A 19,316-nucleotide genomic window follows, 5' to 3' on the forward strand; every position below is an offset into this window, starting at 1 on the left:
GCAGATAAACTCTCTGCAGATGTGCTTACACCTACAACATCACTGGAGGCAGGAAAAACCAGCGAGCGCTTTTAGGTGATCAACACCTTCAGGAAGAAATGTGTTCATTAGGGTTATGACAGCCCCAGTGATTCATTAGTGGGACAGAGGTTATTATGCATTTGTAGATATAAACCAGAGCTGATCTGAACAGACTCAGTTCCCTTAGTAGTAGCTTATTACCAAAGAATTAAAGGTTGCAGTGGGATCTGCATCTAAAATTGGAGGAAAGCTCTCAGCCAGCAATTCTTCTGTGCTATTACTGTTTTTAACTTGAATTGCTCTTTTCCCTTGTTGGTATTTGCTCTGTGATGTGTGTGTGGAGAGCAACTGTAACACTTCTCCAGAACAGTATAAACTTGTCATATTAAATTTCACTTGGAAATTAAAAGGTTTCTAATCAGCAGAGCAGTGAAGCCCTGGAACAGCTTTCCAGGAAAAATGGAGGCCAATAAATTTAATCATAATGAAGCCTGAACAGTTTATAAAAGGGATTATGTGACATAGTCCTTAGAATATTAGGGGACTGAGATTGAAGATCTCTGTGTCTCATTTTCTAAGCTCTGTTCCTGTGTCTGGATGTTTCTCTCACAACAGATTTTTGCAGATAACTCTGTGATCACTGCTGCATGAAGAACACCAGACAGTCAATCCCAGGGTACCAGTGCCCCATGTTTACAGCTGCTAAACTTCAGCTTAAAAATGTCTGCTAGGTCAAATTATTTTAGTGTTACCTCTTCATGCAGGCAGTGGAGGTGGTTGTTACAGGACTGAAGGGAATCTAACACAACACAGGCACAGCTGTAGCAGGTGAGAGGCCCAGTTAACCCAGGACTTTGTCTCCAAATGTGGCTGAGAAAAAGATTTAATGAGCAGACAAAGATTGTGCTAGTGCTTCTTAGAAATCCTTTCCTAACCTCTAACAATTCAATGCTCAGGGACCTCACAGAAATCAAATCTAGTTCCTCTGGGCTTCCTAAGCTCTCCTCTCTGATTTTTCTTCTCTGAATTAAAGCAGCCACTTTTCTAACACTTAAAGACTTTTGATCTTTTGAACTTATAGACGGGTGCAAAGGTTTCCACAGCAGATCTTCACTGCATGGAGAAGCTTTTCCTTCTGATGCCTGCTTGCATAATTTCATGAACAGAGACCAGGAGTGAGTATCCAGGAAATTCATGTGTATTCTCTCATACTGCCCCTTTTATCCACCCCTTTCCATACTGAGCCATCCTGATCTGCCTGTGCAGAATCCAGCATTATCTTGGTTATCCTTCTTACATGTATAGAGATTCCTTTTTCCTTTCCTTTCCTTTCCTTTCCTTTCCTTTCCTTTCCTTTCCTTTCCTTTCCTTTCCTTTCCTTTCCTTTCCTTTCCTTTCCTTTCCTTTCCTTTCCTTTCCTTCCCTTCCCTTCCCTTCCCTTCCCTTCCCTTCCCTTCCCTTCCCTTCCCTTTCCCTAAAACTACAGATAGCATTCAAGATTCATGCTCTCACAGACGAATAAGTTGACATAAAGATATTCTTGCTTTGTTTTGTTCTCTATTTCTTTCCTAACATCCCAACATTCAGTTTCCTTTTTTTCATTAGCTGCTGAGTACTGAGATATTTTCATGGAACTTCATATTCTGATAACCAAACCTCATTCTTGAACAGCTTCAAGCCCAGTTTCCAGCGTGCCTTACCATTAATTGGAGCTGCTCTTGAGAATGAAAATTCTTTTCTTTCCTCCATTAAGAGAGAGAATCAGTCCTAACTCAGCCTATGATTCCCTTGGTGGAGTTGGCCATCTTGGCTTCCAGTTTATTTCTGTGCCTGTTTTCCATTAAAAAATAAGATACAATCTGTGTCTGCCTACAGTTTCTGGTTGCCTCTGTGCAGCACAGCTGCAGGAAGGTTGCAGGTTTTGTTCCTTGTTGGAGCTGCAGCTCATCCTTCCAGCTGGGGAGATTATCTTTCCTAACAGCATGTGAAACTTGGGATGTTGTCAGGACTCCTTGTTTAGAGACCAGCTCTGAAATTAACCATGAAAAGAAAAGAAAAGAAAAGAAAAGAAAAGAAAAGAAAAGAAAAGAAAAGAAAAGAAAAGAAAAGAAAAGAAAAGAAAAGAAAAGAAAAGAAAAGAAAAGAAAAGAAAAGAAAAGAGAAAAGAAAGTCAAATAATTCACAGCCTTTGTAAAATGAATTTAAAATTGAGTCATATTTGGGGCTTTTTTAGCTGCTGTGATCCTCATAGAAGCAATGCATTTCAGAGCTTGCTCTCTGTATTATTTAGGCTATAGAGAGTGAATTTATAAGCAAATGCAGGAGTTTCCCATCAGCAGTGGAGTGTGTGGGAAATATCAGCAGTAGTCCAGAGTGTCAGCACATTTCCTTCTCCTTAGCTTTATTTAGTCTTTAACACTAATTGCCATTAATTTTTGGCTGCTAAGGTTAATTTTTGCTATTTTTTACCCCCTCTAATCTGCTAATTCCCTAAGAGATTGTTTTGTGTATTCAGATCAGTAGTTTACATACTTTATCTAGAAACTCATAGTGTTCTTTTCTTATCCTAAACAGCCAGTGAAGCAAAATGGGAACTGGAGCAGGCACTTCCCCAAAAAACAGGCTCCACTGATATTCTGCTTTTCCAGTGGGTAAATCACAACGAGCTGGCAAACTGCAAGTCTTGAGATTTTATTCTTATTTATTGTATGACCCTACAAAGTTCATACAACACATCCACAGAAGGAGCTAATTAATAGGGTGTCAGAAGGTCTGAGCAGTGCTTTTTATAGCTCCTTTAACCCTTGTGGGAAGCTGTTGTTCAGGGCAATTTTGGCTGCTGGCTGACATTTCTGTATGCAGGACAATGGTGACATTTTTTTCCATGGATTTTCCAATTATGGCTATTGGAGGTGAAGTATTCCTGGATGAATACAGTTTAATGTTATTAATCACAAAGGACAGTGTAAAAAAAGGGAGCTTTTTTCAGCACTGTGTAAAACACAATCCTGCACACTGTCTATGGGGAATTTGTAAGGTTTTTTAGAACAAGAAAACTGAATGTTATGAATCACATGGGAGGTTGGTTGCAGCACCCAGCTAATATTTCATTTTATCTGATAGTTCCTGATTACGTTTATCTTCTAGATACCTCCATCACCTGTGGATGTTCAGTCTTTCCCCTCTCTGTTTAAAATGTCATGCAGAATATCATACACAGCCAAAACCATTTTTCCCTGTGCAAAATGCTCAGCTCCAAATGGATCAAAGAAAATGGTTGTGCATGAAAGCAGGTGTCGTCAAACAGCAAAAAGGTAAAAAATAAAAAAAAAATCCAAGCAAAAGCCACCCCTAAAACAGCAACATGCACACAAGCTCTCTGAGTGCACTTATACAAATAAACAGCACATCCTGTGGGAAGTAAACCACCCAAATCAATATTTGAGAGACACTTTTGAAAATTTGGAAAGCCAAAATTTTGACTGAACTTTCAGGAACTTGGCTTTTTTGTGCTGCTGGGACAAACAGTGCAGCTCTTTGTTTGGTGCATGCTGAGGGAGAGAAGCACAGATGCTCTTTCCTGGAGGATTTTCTATCTGTCAACCTTGTTATTTAACAGCAGTGATAAATAAATAAATGATAACATTTTGCACTTCTGCAGTCACTTGAATCTAAAGAGCACCAAATGTGCTCAAAGAGAATCTTCTAGAAACTGGGTAAAACTGCAAACCTCTTAAATCATCCCAAACCCAAACCTGAGGAAAAGCGGTGTCAGAAATGTGGCCTTAGTGATGGAATCACTGACAGAGCAGATAAAAACAAAAAGGAAGAAACACTGCTTTATCTTGAAGTATATTTCTCATGTTTATTATGGGCTGAAGCTCCAGAAGGAGGAGGAAGCTTTGCTGTTCAGTAACACTTCCAGCAGCTTGGGAAATGAAGCCCTGGAGGTTAATGTGGAGGTGGATCTCTGATCTTCCAATGAAAATGAGAAATTACCCTGTAAAATGCTTGGGACAGAGCTGATATTTCTGTGTGTTGGTCAGCTGTATCACAGCAATTTGTTCTGTTTGAGGTGTCCCTGCTTCACCTCATGAGGATAAATAACAGGAATCATCAAGAACAGTGAGTGCTTTGCTTGTGATATTTAGTATTGGGGGAGAAAAAAACCCCAAACAATTCTAAAAAGGTCCTGCACTCAAAGGGACCTTGTAAGAAACCACTCCAAGAGTTGCAGAGGGCTGCAGCTCCTCTCTGCCACCAGCTGTTGTCGGGTCTGTCTGTCTGTCTGTGCCCCGACACGGGCAGGGTGGTTCTTGGGTGCCCCGTGTTTCAAAGGACGAGTCTGGACTCTTCAGCTTTTCGGTCTTCAGATTGTTTATTGTTTCTTATCTACAAAATTTTCTGTCTGCCCAACAGAGGTCTGACCTGCAAGGCAGCCAAGGGCACTCTGACCACCCACGGGGCGGTCATGTCTTTTTATACTAAAATCTACGTACACAATATTTACCTTTATTTTCCAATACTTTTCACCCATGTTGGCAAGTGCACCTTCACCATAAACCAATCCCCAAGTGCCAACATCACCACAGGAGATGGAGGACAAGAAGAAGAAAGAAGAAGGACGAGACACGCCCTGATCCCTCCATCTTGTCTCCATAACCCCCCTATACCAAAAACCTTAAAGTTTATATTTCACCCTCTAAATGTGTCCCTTTTACACCCTTCACTCTAAAGTGATTCTCATGTCCTCAAACTGCTGTCACTTCTGTGGATGGATCAAAATCAAGCCACCAAGCACTCTTGGCAACATTCCAGGATTTCTGAGACCCCCAAGGGTTCTCCTGGCATCTCTGGACATCGGGAACGATGTGCTGAGTTCCCACAAGCTGTGACCCTTCTCACACCATTTTCCTTGTCCTTTAGGTTTCCATGAGCATTCCTGTGCCTATCTGCCCTTTTCTGGTGGGGGATTTTAGGGAGGGGACTGTGAGTGTTGGAATGTCGGTGTTTAGTGTGTGGGACTGTATTTTGGCAAGCCCCTTGCAGTATTTTTACCAGAATTATTCACAGGGCTCCTTGATCTGGATTCTCAGTGAGAACAGTGGAGCTGGAAAGGCAGTGGGAGGCTCAGGTTTTCCTTTTTATTGCCTCAATTTCTACACTGTGCAGTTGGGGAAAAGATAGGGGAGTCCTTGGTGCAGCTTTGGTTTTAATATTCCTTTTGGTTATGGAGTGGCTCACTATTTATGAGTATATGGGTTTCAGTTCTCATTTCTTTGTCTTCAAAGCCTAGTTCATGTTGATGTTACCTGTGTAAAAAAATTGAAACAGTGGATGTGCCCTGAAAGTCTCACCAAGTTCTCCCACTATAGCAGCCTTGGTTAAAATGAAAATAAATATGCAGGCAAAAAAATGTGACCTAAGATTTTGCATTATTCAAAGGAATCCTTTTATTTTTTTTCAAATGAGGCTTTAATAGGATTATATATGTATATTTTATTATACTGAAACTGGCATACCATTCAAACCTAAAAACCCCTTTTCATAGTTGTACTTAATGATTCCTACTTCTTTGAAGCTTAACATATTTTCACCATATGGCATGCATTTCATTTTTCCTATTTTTCTAGTGGAGATTAAATTAAAATTGTTATTTGGTTTAGCAAAACCCTTCAACCTATATGTGCTGCAGGTCAAGGATTCTGTAGGCTCATTCCTCACTGCCATCCCATACTTTTCTAACAATTTCTTCCAAAACCTTATGAAGTCAACCAAGATATTCCCACCTACACCAGGATTCCATGCTAAAATTAGGAAGCAGTATTTCTTTTTATGCACTGAAGTGTCCTGAATTGAGTAACCCTGTCCTGAGTACAACATAAACTCTGATGTTTGTAGATTCCACATTCAGACCTGGAAAAATCCCCAAAAATTGCTACAGGCAAAGAAACACTCAGCAGGGAGAGAGGAGCTTTGGATTCCATCTCTGGATAAATATTTGTGTAAGAAAATTTAACCCAGTTCCCTAAAAATCATGTTTTGAAGTCCAGTGTCACAGGATCACAGAATGGCTGAGGTGGAAGGGATTAAAGAACCTTCCAGTGTCCCAGGCTGCTCCAAGCTCCATCCAACCTTGGGCACTGCCAGGGATCCAGGGGCAGCCCCAGCTGCTCTGGGCACCTGTGCCAGGGCCTGCCCACCCTCATAGGGGGAAATTTCTTCCCAATATCTAATTTAAACCTTTCAGTGTGAAGCCATTTTAAAGAAATACATTTTTTTTAGATTGTTTTTTTGCAGTTATAATAAGTATTTCTGTTACAGAATGAAAGCCTCGGTCGCGCTTGATGCAGTGAAACTGAGTTTCCCTTTAATGCTGCGGGAGTTTCAGCACAGACTGGCCAGCATTTCTTGTCATTCTACCTTCCTGAATACAAAGTGCAGCTGTGAATCCATCTGTTGCTTTGTTTTGTTTTGATTTGTTTCCCATTTTGTGTTGCTTGCTTTGGCTGTCAGGCAGAGGGGGAGCTCAGGGTAGGAAGTTGTAGCTGTATCTGTCATCTCACCTGAAGCAGTTCTGGAGATTTCTATAAACTGTATATTCTTTGGCTCCTCTACAAAAATGTGAGAATATTCAGATAGAGCTGTAACTGATGCTACATCCGCTTCTTGGAAAAAAAAAAAAAACATTTAATGTAAAGATAAATCAAGAGTACAAAAGACCTTTCTTCACTTTCATTTATTCATTGCATATTCAGTTTGCTTTTTATCACTCTTTGAGCAAAAAATACCCTACACACAACTACATCTCTGTAAGAATGAACCCTTCCATTTCAGTTGTGTTTTCTGTGCAGAATTCCAACCATTTGCTTGGGACATGGAGAACTAACCAGTATTAAAATGCAAAATGATACAATTACTCCTCTTTTAAAAAATCATAACACCCAAGCAAGCAAAAAACCCAAACACAGTTTGTTTTTCTCCCAGGAAATCACATACTTTTCAATTTATGTATTTTAATTTCCATGGTTCTTTTTTTTTTTTTTAAAGAAGGTTTATTTTCTCTTTCCCCCTGTCTAATATGATAAATTATTTCTCATTAAAATGCAGTTTTCATTCTTCCTTGGGCTATTAGATGTCACTGACTCGAACAAAGGAATCTTCACATAAGTCATTCTACTTCCAGTCTTTCATTTTCCCATCAAAATCCTAAGGCTATGGTTGTAAGAGCATGAATTTTTGTCTTGAAAGACACAAATTCTCTTTAACTCTATTAATGTTAATCATATTTTATGGCACTCTGGACCTTGTGGGATGAAGCTCCTCACTGTACTTAAATAATGATATTACTGCTCACTCTGCTTTTTCCCTACACACATTTTACCACCTGATCTCTGGTGGTGCTGCTCGCAGGGCCCTGTGCTTGTGGATTGCATGAATTTCCCTTTTAAAATGTTCTTTTCCTTTTCCAGGTGCAGTTTGGCTGGGTGCCTGTGCACAGCAAAATCCAGTTTGTTTTTCCAGCAGCCACCACTGCTGTGGGAGCTGAGCTGAGCTGAGCAGGAGGGACAAACCTCCCCAAGCCTGCTTCCCAAATCCAGCCTGGGCAATATTTACAGGGGTTTCAGCTGGAAACACCACTGCCAAACGCTGACTATTTTGTTTTCATGTTTTACCTTTGTATTGCTCAGTCAAAACAAGTTAATTTTAAATGGAATGTTTTCATTCTAAGGGGGGGGAAAAAAAAAAGAAAAAAAGAAAACAGAGCAGCCCTTTGTGAGGTGTTATTTTTAGGTTTACCACTCCAAAATGACTGAGAGAGTTCTGATCTCTCTTGTCTCTAAAAGTTTTAGGTTTCAACCTTGCAGTCTTATTTATTGTTGCATAAAGTTTTACATTACTTTTTAAACCTCTCTAGTCAAGGATTTACTCCTGGATGAGCAACCACAGTCACCCCATGATACAGCACAGCAGAAGCCAGTGCAGACAAATCCACATTTCTTGAAGCATAAAATCCCTCACAACAGCATGGAAAAGGCTTCTGTTGGACAGAAAACCTCTTAGATTTTGTCCCACTGGGTTTTGTCTTTTCTCACTGTTTCTTGGGGGTTTTTTTTGTCCTCATTGTCTTATTATTTTTCTTACCTTATGCAGCATGGGAAGAGGATTGAGCCTTGCCTTCAAGGATTCACCAGGTTGAACAGCACCTTGCACAGCCTGTGAAGGGAATAACATCATTCTAAATTTCTGAGTGCCATCCATATCCTCTCCAGCTTCACAGCAGCTGTTTCTGCTTTTCCTGCTCCCCCCAAGAAATGTATGTGTGAGGGGAGGAGGAACAGAAACTGCCCCTGAATTGCTGGCCCAAAGAAATGCCATTCTGCAGGAGAGACATGGTCAGTGTCAAAAATTGCTTTTATAATTTATTTTATACTCTTCATATTTGTTCTGTTAGGGTGTGGCTAGACTGGATAGTTTAGTGCAGAGGTATTTGAGGGAGCTGATTTCTCACCAACCTGTACATTAAAAATAATCATATAAATAATAAATATAAATAACAAATATAAATAACAAACTTATCAATGCAGCTTTGCCTTGAGTAATTGGTCCAGGTACACTTATTTGTAAGAATGTACAGGCATTTTTATAAATCAGAAAGATCTCCAAGACACAAAGAGTAATAACAGGAAAATAAAACTCTGTAATTCTGCTTATGTTGTCCCTTTCCAGGTTTGCCAGCCTGAATATATTCCAAGGTGATGAATATCATGGGTGAGTTCTGCAACAGCAAGACTTTGTGTCAATTCAATTCTTTCAATGAGTCAGATACAGATTATTTTGGTTTTCTTTTAGAACAATATGAAACTCATAGTCTGGTTTGATTTCACTATGAACACAGGTGACACTTGTCACTTTTGTCTAATTTTGCCTAGAAAGCTGCTGGTATTTTTTTTTTTTTTTACTTCCTAAGCCAAGTAATGATATAGTAGAAATACATAAAATATTTGTTTGTCTATCAATGTTAAATCCTGTGCTCTGGCCTTTGCAAACTGAACTGTGGGTTTGTGGTTTGGTGCATTTGCAAACCTGAGGCCACACTGAGAAAAACTGAGCAAACAAAAGCTGAGATTTTTGGCATTGCTAAGAAGTCATCAGATCCCTCTTCTCATCTCCGACATGAGGAAAGAATGAGAGCTGGTAAAACAAAATCTCTGTAAAGTTTTGTGTTTTCCTGCTTGGATAGAACTGAGGGGATGTGAACTTGTATTTTCCTATATATAAGTTAAATCAGTCATTTAAAAGTAGGCTAACACAGAAATAATCTTACAATAAATCCTCAAATAATTCAAACCTTCAGACAGCCAACATGAATTCAGAAAAAAGGAAAAAGGGAGAACAAAAAGGGGGAAACTGAGGTGGAAGGCCTTGAAGGGAACCGAAACAACTGTGAGGAATTAAAAGTGGAGAAAAAGGTTGAGAAGTGAGGGGTGCTGAGATAAAGATCTCCCTCCTGTTCACATCCAGGATATGTGGCTGAATCCCAAGACCCTGCTAGCCAAGAAAAGTGCTGGATGCACAGAAATCCCTGCACCTTCCAACGGCAGAGAGCTTCGTTTGGGTCTGTCATTACTGCCTGGGAAGTAAACACGACCACGAAAAGGGAAAAGTTCATTTCATTCTGCTTCATTTCTTTTATTTCATTTCAATTCTCGTATTTCCAGCTGAAGGAGTTTTTATGTTCTTTACACATTTCTTCCCATGCCAGTGGCCTTGCTTCCAACCTTTTGACTTTGGCAAGAAGCAGCCGAAGTCAATAAAAAAGAACTCCAAGTGTCGTGCACAATAAAGACTTGGGTACAGTTTTCCAAATGACTGTAAAGAAAAATTTACTGAAAAGCAGGCAAAGAACTCATATCTAGAAATCAAATCTCTGCTTGTAAAAGTCAGAGGTTAAATTCTTTTATTAAAACAGCTCTTACATGCATCTTTCAGGCATGCCCTACCCTTGCTTAAATATTTGAGGGGAGGGAAATCACTGGGATAGGCAAGAACATTTCCATAGGTGCATGTTAGAAATCTACAGTACAAAATTAAATTACTTCCCTCTTCTAAATGACATTTCTGATTTTTAGTTATCAAGTAGTATGGGCTCTAATACAACTTTTGAAGGGCAAAAGGAAAAGTAAAATAACAGGAACAAAAGACACATCCCAATGTGTATTTATTTTACTTTGTAATTCATGTCAGTCCAATTGTGCTGCAGGGTATTTAGTTTATGCAATGCTGAAGTTTGAAAACTACACCCAGAATTACTTTTGGATCATATTCTGAAGATATATAACATGGGAATAATTGATTTATTTGCATGTTCTGCGGTTTTGTATTTTGCTCAGTTTGTGCCTAAATTCTGATGCAGGAAGGCTTTAAAAATCATATTCATAACAAAGGGAGGGGAACATCTTTATTTAACTGCCATTTTCTAAAGTGAAGACTAAATTTTAAAAGTGGGCATTGACTTTTAGATGGTCAAAACAGGAGTCCCTCTCAAAACAGAAGTCAACTCTTCCACAAGTTGAAGGGAAAGATTTGGAGCTGCTTTCCTAAATAATAAAAGATCCATAAAATGGCTGCTCCTCTCAGGCAATGGCTGCTTTCACAATCCCATTAATTTTACCCTGTGAAGCACTAGTCTCCAGAGAGATGGAGTTCATTACTTCATATTTTGTGGCCCCCTTAATGGATATGCTTAATTACACAGCTTCTGGTGTGAAAGAATGGGGTACGAGGATGTTCACGTAGGGTTTCCCTTTGCTGGGGTTTGGGAACAAACCTCCACCACCTGTCCCAGAAACACAGTGAATTTTGGCCATATTGCAGAGCTGGGAACTTGCTGAATGCCTGGCCACAGAGAGCTTTTCCTGTTGTGCCCCTGTGCACTGAATATTCTGATTTTTGGTGGCCTTTAGTTGTTCTGTGCCAGGGCTCATTCTGTGGGTTGCCAATGGCACTCGTGCTCCTGACTCCCTTTGGAGATTTTCAGCATGGAAAATATTTCCTCAGAGCTGCCCAAGCATGGGCATCACTTGCTCCAGGAATAAATATCAAATTCACCCACTCTTGGGTGGTTTGTTTCCCTCTCAGGAACCCTGGTGCTGTCACAGATGAGTTACAGCAGTCTTGGTGCCATCAGGAGGGACTGGGGGCTGAAAGCTCTGCACCCACTGCTCTTGCTGTCAGTGGGGAACAGGAGAGAGCTCTGCCAGGACTTTTGGGGCAGAGGTGAGAAAAGGAGGTTTTTTGAAGGGCCAAAGCCTGGATACAGGAGCTGCAGAAGGTGCTGCAGGAGCCCTGGGGCTGCAGTGTCCCATGCACAGCTGCAGCCCACAGCAAGAAGCAGTTCTGGGGGGCAATGGCAGAGCTCCCACTCCATGCAAGGTCCTGTGGAAGGCCCCTCACCCTTCAGAGAGCCCTGCTCCACATCCCCTGGGGCTGTGTGAGGATGGGAGCAGAGGAGCACACCTGCCTGGGCCTCAGGCTGGCCCTGCCTGGTGGCCCCAGCCCTGCCAGCCACACCAACCAAACCCGGGCTTGGGTTCAGATTGTAAAACCATGGCCCTGTTTCCTTGTTTTAGGCAATTTGCTGTCTGTGCCACCTGTCACTCACATTCCTGGGACACCCAGCCCCGCTGCTTCAGGGAGCAGAACCTTTCCATGCCTTTTGTGGAGTACAAAAGCAACAATTCCACAATCAGCACTCCTCAAAAACATAGGCTGGCTTTTTAGTTCCTGTCCCAAACTTCCCCTTTGAGTTGATTCACAACCAAGTGGGATCTCCCCTTCATCACTGACAGGGCTCATTTTGCTCCTCTGAGGTTGAATATCCCCACAGGCTCACTGCTGCTGTTTTCATTTCATGGTAAGACATAGATGTTTTCCTAACACCATTTCTCTAGATCAGATTTGATTTCACTAAAATGCACAATTTCACTAGGTGGATAACTAAGGACACATGTCCGAAACACAGCTGAATTAGGAGGAGTTCCATCAAGATTCTTCTTTCAAGAAGAGAAATACCACAGAAAGGGACAAAGAAAATAATAAGAAAGCACCAGCTCTGGTCATGAATTTATTTCTTTAATGAACATGCCCCAGATTTTGTGCTCACTTTTTCCAGTTGTGGTTTAAAACTCTGAAAATTTGTTGCTTTCTACCTGCATAAATGTAGGTTATCTGATATGGAAATTTAAGAGCTAATCCATACTCTAATATTTTTTTTCCTGTAAAATAAGGTTTATGAAACCCCCTAAGTGGTGAGGGGGAAACCTACCTATGGACATTAACTTTCCTACAATCCAAAGAAAGGAAAATACATAGAGTGGGATCTTACCCAAGGAAAAATGCTTTTCTTTCTGAACTACAAAAATCCATCATTTAAACCCATACTCTCAGTCTAGTCCATCCAGATGGTGGTCCTGCAGCTCTTATCAATGGCAAAATATTCTATTTTTCTTTCCAATATTTGTCTTTTAAACTAATCTGGAAGGTTTGTGCATGAAATAGATATTCATAAAAATTGCATCTTTGAAATCAGAGCTTCAATTTGACCATAATACTGATATAAAAAAAAAAGGTCACTGAAGCTTTTTTGCTACATTAAAAACAAAACCATAACTGAGAAACACCACTGAGCCTCAACCAGAGACAGAAAAAATATGGAATCCAGCTCTGTTTGCATCTCACAGATTTTATACTGATCTATCCAGTGGCAGAATGATGGATTTGATTTGGTTTTTGACTCATGCCATTTTAGCTCCAGGAAAAACAAAACAAAAAACTTCTGTGTTTTAGGTTGGCTTCGTTATGCTACCAGCACTGTTTCCCTCCTGGCCAAAGAAGTGTCAGAATTAAAAATAATTACAAGTGTAAAAGAAACTCCATAACCTAAATTAGTGGATGCACTGTGTTATCTTCAGAAAGAAGAACTGGGTGTGTTATGTACAGTGCTCTAGGCTAACTAAATTCCTTAGCTTTGGATACTTTGGCATTAATTACCTGTAATTATTTTTGTCCTTTCATTGAGATTTATGTTGGTCTGAATCATCACCAAAAACCTAATTAAATCAGCTATTTCCTTTTCTTTTAGTCCTGTTCAATGATGAGTTTATTCTCATTTTGTTCATATTTGGACATTAATTTTCTCAATGTTTGTGAAAATCTCTGGGGAAGAGGGAACAGGGAGGAGAATGAAGGCACCTCAGTGATTTCTGAGAGATTTTATGCACTCAGGTGCCAAGATTTCCTAAAATATTTACAAAAGTGATGGCTATTGTCAGTCACGGTTGTAAAGGGAATTTTGACTTCAAAACAAAAGATTCTCTCTTCCTCTCTGTGATTTTTTTTCCCCCATGTCTGTATGTATACATATGAAAACACATTTTAAATTCATTCCTGTGCTTCACTTTCAAAAAGAAGACTTGCTGTCTGTCAGTTCCTGTTGTAGCTCTGTCTTCAAAGCCCCAGAGTATTTATTCACTTCCCCTGCCAATGAATATGTAGAATCTCCATCAAAACCCAAGGAGTCACACCTGTGTAAAACTGCTTCCAACATTGCACCTATTGTGTTTAGAAGTCAAATGTACACATTTTCAGGATCCCAAGGAAGAGAAATATTTGCTTTAAATGGATGCAAGAGAGGGCATGGCAATGTCTGCGAGATCCTGAGTTTTTCACTGCTCTTTTTAACCCCTCCGAAATAATCCATGAAAATCAGGATGTCACAAGAACTCTTTTAGGGACAGAGAAACTCTTTTAGGGAAAAAGGCTTTGTGAAACAATAGCCAAAAGTGATGTTTGGAATCCACAACTTAGTAAAAAGGACAGGAGGGGCACGGGTGGACAGAAAATGGTAATGCTTTCAGGTGGGAGTGTGGGAATTGTCCCCTAAATTAAAGTCTTCCTCACAATCATGAAATGCTTTAGTAATTTTTAAGGATCCCTCCTCAAAATTACTAATTTGCACTTAAATTGAGTCACCCCTTGCACCAGAATTGGGTGGTGTGTGCAAATTACAGATCCTTACAGCTCTGGTGCCTTCCTGTGCCTCATTCCCACAAAAAATGCCATGTGCTTTTCCACCCCTGTTCCATGCATGTGCAAAATCTGCTTTAACTCCAACCAACCCCTCAGAAAATGGCATTTTATTCCTGAATTCTGCCCAGAGAAATGAGGGGATGTGCTCTGCAGAGCTGTGTGCAGGCAGGGCTGGAGACAAACCCTGCAGTGCCACTGCAGCATCACCAGGCAATCCAGCAGGAGCATGCATGGAATAGATCATGTTTTTCATCCTCACAGAGGAGAAAAAGTGGGTTATTTAACAGAGAAAAAAACAACCCCACAAAGCAGTTTTGTGGAAGAAAGCAGGTAGTCTCCAATTTAAAAGCATTTGCAGTTCTGGTAGCTGTCTTACATCAAACATTGACTGGATTTTTCTGATCATTTCCCCTGCTAATATCTAAGGAAAAGCAAAGTGAATTTTAGCATCTCACTCTGCATCCTTTAAAAGCTCTTCACAGATGTATTCCTTAGCAGTATGAAAACACTTCCTTAATTCTCTTAATTGCTTGGAATTGTTGCCTGTGGAAGTAATTGGTGAGGAAATTGTTTTAGCTGGAAATCCATGTCATGCAGCCAAACCAAGAGATTGTAAGGGCAAATAGCAAAACTCAATTCAAACAAGCAGGAATAAGAGGTTTTATGCTGCTCATGTATTTCTGATTAAAAGAAACTACCTGATGGTGCTTGGGAAAGGAGTGTGGGTTTACAGAGGATGATAGGAAAATATCTGTTCCAGCCCCAACCCTGAATCTACTCTAAAGTCTGAACTTTCCCAAATTTCCAGTCCTGTTTAATTTGTGTGTTTCATGCTATAAGGGGATGGAGTGAGCAGTGAGCACTCATAAGGACAAGAGTGTCTGTTCTATCAGAACTGCCCTCCAAAATCCCATTTCCTTTTAAGAAAACCCCAAAACATGCATTAGAGCTGCTTCTCTTTTTGGTGGTGCTTAACAGTGCACTTCACATTAAACACAAAGGGAGGAGATCTCTGCACTGGGAACTGAAACCTGAACTGATGGAAATCAATATTCAGCAGATCAACATCTGTTTGCACCAGCTGAGAATTGGGAGCAGTGCTGTAAACTGAATAGTGCATGCTGAATATTAAATCAGTTTTCTGCTCATGCTGGGGCTGGGCAGGGCACAGGGGTGGTTTTCCACTGCTAACTCTGCCTGCTGCATTTGTCCTTCTCAGCAGATCTGACTGACTGAGACAGAGGGGTGAGCTCAGCCCCCTGGTACAGCCCTGTAACACAATTTCTTGTGTAACTGCCAATGTATAATCTTATGGGTAATTATAGTTTGAGAGCATTTTACTTAAGGAAACCATGATTAGTGCTGTGATGTTTAAATAAGGTTTGAAGGCTTTATTCACAGCTCGTAGGTGATGATCAGTACAACCTCTAGAAGTCACGGGGATCTGAAGCATGGATAGATTCATTTTTCCTGGTCCATGTCCAAACAAGAGAAAAAAAATTAATAAAAAGAGAATATAATTCAAGCTTTGACACTGATGGGAGAAGGAGGGAATTGCAAATTCACCTCAAGAAAGTGTCCTGTTGTTGGATTGCCTAGAGGAGAAAAACCTAAAAGCTGATTAATGTCCAGTTAGGGCTTCCTTTAATTGCTCAGACCCTGGCCTGCAGGAAGACTTCCCAAACCAGGTGTGTGCATCTGCAGTTTTATCACTCATTGGAGACATTCCCTTCCCCAGCCTACTTCCTACCTTTTAAAAAGTGGATATATATTATCTCAGACTGCACCATTATCTAAAGATCAAGAAACCTCCTTTCCAATGACACATTAGATGTGATTCATTGCAGCAACTTTCAATTAGTTTAATGTTAAACTAAGCCTGCCTCAGCCTATGCCAATCCCTCAGCTGCTTTATATGACTGAAAAAGGGCAAAGGCACTTCCAGAGAGCCATTTCCTGCATTTATCTTAGAACCCAGTGACTGCAACCATCAGGTGATTTTGGAGGCCTACCTATTGCACAGCAAAAATAAGGCTTAATCCAAAAGTAGTTTTGGTGAAGACAGGTGGAAATATTAGGAGGAAATGATAAACAGCAGAGTTGAGGATCAGGGCAAAGTGGAAGGCCTAAACAGGGCTCCAAAGCTCAGAGGATGGTTGGGGTGGGATTTCTTTTAGCCAGACAACCTCTCAAGAACTAAGCTTTTCTCTCCCTCTGTTAGATGGATATTTGTACTGTGGGTCCACGTTAACAATGCTACCAGCTGCTTCTCCAGCTGGAGTTATTGACAAAAATTACCTTCCTTCCTACATGCCAGCACATGAGTTGAAGGATTTAGGCTTTGTTTTTCCTGTCACAAGTGGAGACATCACTAAAGGGAACAAGTCATTTCTTCTGCCTCAGCATTCAGCAGTTTTTGCCTTGCAAACAAAGCAAACTGAACCTGGGTCTTGGGTGGATGAAAGTTCCCATCAAAAAAGACATTCACAGAGGTATAGGAGTGGGTCAGGGATTTATTGATTTTATCATCCTGTTCCTGCAGCAGCTGCTTCAGAGGAAAGGACAGGAAGCCTTACAGAAGGCAATTATGAAATAACTTGCTGACAGGAAAGAATTCTTACTAGCCCCCATTAATTAGAGGTTATCTTATGTCCTGGGAGCATGATGACTTACATCCTTTCCAAAAAGATTGTCATGCTATTTATAATTTCTGATTTTCACTAGCTTGTAAACTGCATCTTAAACCACATATTGCTTGATTCAGCTTAATGGCACAAAATAAACCAGTGTTTATTTACAATGAAGACATAAACTCTTTTGTGTAAATCATACCAAATTTTTCATTATATCACCAATTATTGCTAAGGATAACAAAACTGACTCATCTGGCACTAAAAAATAAACAGGGGTTTGAGGATTTCCCTCATAAATTCAGCAGAAAATAGTCTCATTTTATAACAATGAATTACAACAAACAAGATGATTTTTCCTACTTTTAAAGTCTGCTATGTCTGCTATTAATTAGTAACTGGATCAAGCTTCTCTCCACTTATCTGACCTGGTGACAAACGTGTTTGGGAAATTTCCATCTCTGTATTTATGCTTGCCCCTCTCTGACATGCAATGCTGGGACACTCAGGCTCATGTCTGACCAGCAGAAATACAAATTACAGTGGTGAGGAGCACCCAACCATCATCCCTTAAAATATTTAAATACGGCCAAATGTCACCCAAGGCAACTAAACCCAAAGTTTGCTGTCCCACACTGCCACACCTGCTGTTTGTACCAGAGGTTTTTAGGGCAGCACTGACCTGCCCAGGACTGGTCATGGACAGCCCAAGACTCAGGCCATGCAGGGCTTCCAGAGCAATCCCATCCTTGCCTTTGGCCATCCTGCTTTCAGCTAAAGGGGTTTTGGGCAAGGAGAGAGGCACAGAGAGGTAACCATGCTGTGCATCTCCCTCCATCTCCCCTGCTCCCCAGTGGGTCGTGTGTCAGGCTTATTGTGGGTCGTGTCAATGGTTCGTTCCCATTTTTTGGCTGATCCTGCAGCCCCTGGGTTTGGCTGGGGCTGGAGATGCCCTGGCCTGCCCTAGGGTGGAAGGAGCTCCTGCCTTGGCTAAGCCACCAACAAGACTTGGTGTCACTTAGGAGGGCCCTTATATCAAAAGAGGAACTGATTCAGCTTCACACGCTTTGAGAGCAGTCAGCCTGTGTCTCAAACCAAAGATCCTTTCCACACCTCCTGTCATGCCCATAACAGCTGCCCCTCCAAGGTGTCCAGACACTGCCTTTATTTCTGTGGCAGACACAGCCCTGCCCACACCTCACAATGCTCTTAGGGTGGTTTCTGCAATTTTATTTATTTTTTTTTAATTCTTGCCACATCTGTAACTTAACAGAACCCCAAAGGGAACTCAGCTTTCCCCTGCCAGCTGCCATGTGCATACAACCTCCCCTTTCCATCACCTGCCTTTAGAGCCTTCCATCAATTCCAGGGCTTTTTCACAGTCACATTTCCATCCATCTGCTCCCTTGGGAAGTGCCATTTTCCTTTATAACTGCAGCCCCCTTGTTTTGGCCATGTTCATGGCATCAAGCCAATGCACAACTCTGGCTGCTGTTTGTCTTGGGAAGTGCATCCCTTGGCCTCAGGAAGGGTCTCCCCATCTGTGCTCCCCTCCTACAAGAAGGATGCCTTTGGCATCACTGCCTTTTGTGCAACAGCTGTTGGGCTCACAGGGCTCAGCCATGGCCTCCACCCACTGACCCAGGGATGGAAAACAGCTCTAGCTTGGGAAAAAACCAGATGGATGGAGTGGAGAGATGGGAGTGTTTTATCATGTGACCCCAAAGTCCCAGAATTCAAGCAGGTATGGCACATACTGGGTGCTCTGCAGCAAGAAAAACCCCTAAATGTGTCAGCAGGGAATGTCAGATGGAAGGAGCTCAAGCAAAAATGGGGTCCACACTCAACACAATTGTTGCACAGCTGTTGTCCCAAATGACACAGCTTAGATTTGCACACTCCCCAAAACTTCCCAGTGCAAATGAACACTTCACTGCACTGCTTGTGAGCATAAAAATGCACAGCACTTAGAAACAGCCAAAGCAACTACCACAGAAACACAAGGAACTAAGTAAGAGCAAATAATCAGAGAGCAACAGCCACTGTGGAAAAGCTATATTACTTGAAGATAGGAATCATTCAAATGTGGTTCTTCTCAAAATTACATCAGATTGCTCTTGCTGTCACCAGAGCCCAGTGAAGTAATTTCTAATGTCATTCATGCCATGTGTTTTTGCATATCTAAAACCACAGGGAGAAATCTTTCCCCCACAAAACCCGACCCAGGACTGGCCATTGCCTTCCATAGAATTAAATATTCACCCACTGGATTTTCTTTCCTGTTCTGGCCTCCTCTGCAGTTCAGGCCTTAATGAAATGCTGAGAGGCTCAGAAAACAGCCCCTTTATCTTTGCTATCAATAAGGGGTCAGTCTTGTGGGAATTTGGATGTTTAAGATTACTGGGCATAGAGAGGTTTCAAGGGACTGGACTCCTTCTGCAGAAACTCTGTTCTCTGGAGGCTTTTGAAAGTGTGTCTCCACACTAAATGCACTGTTAGGTACTTTCCAGAGAAACATTTCTGTTCATGAGCTGACTTGGGAAGGAGTCCAAGCAAGGTTGGTTTCCATGAGGC

General features: G+C 41.2%; 1 long non-coding RNA gene across 3 annotated transcripts in view; it reads left to right on the top strand.

Annotated features, from left to right (window-relative positions):
- Positions 1-19,316, top strand: part of LOC143694758 (uncharacterized) — a 121,014-nt gene that overhangs the window by 77,159 nt on the left and 24,539 nt on the right. For 2 of the 3 annotated variants that reach the window (XR_013183421.1, XR_013183420.1), the window contains exons 3-5: positions 1,103-1,196; positions 2,596-8,417; positions 8,752-8,793. This is a non-coding gene — a long non-coding RNA (uncharacterized LOC143694758). Of the gene's footprint in view, positions 1-1,102; positions 1,197-2,595; positions 8,794-12,870; positions 13,159-19,316 lie in introns of those variants that run through there. The other variant, XR_013183422.1, reaches the window with a different exon arrangement.

The sequence above is a fragment of the Agelaius phoeniceus genome, chromosome 9, assembly GCF_051311805.1.
Source record: "Agelaius phoeniceus isolate bAgePho1 chromosome 9, bAgePho1.hap1, whole genome shotgun sequence".
NCBI lineage: Eukaryota > Metazoa > Chordata > Aves > Passeriformes > Icteridae > Agelaius > Agelaius phoeniceus.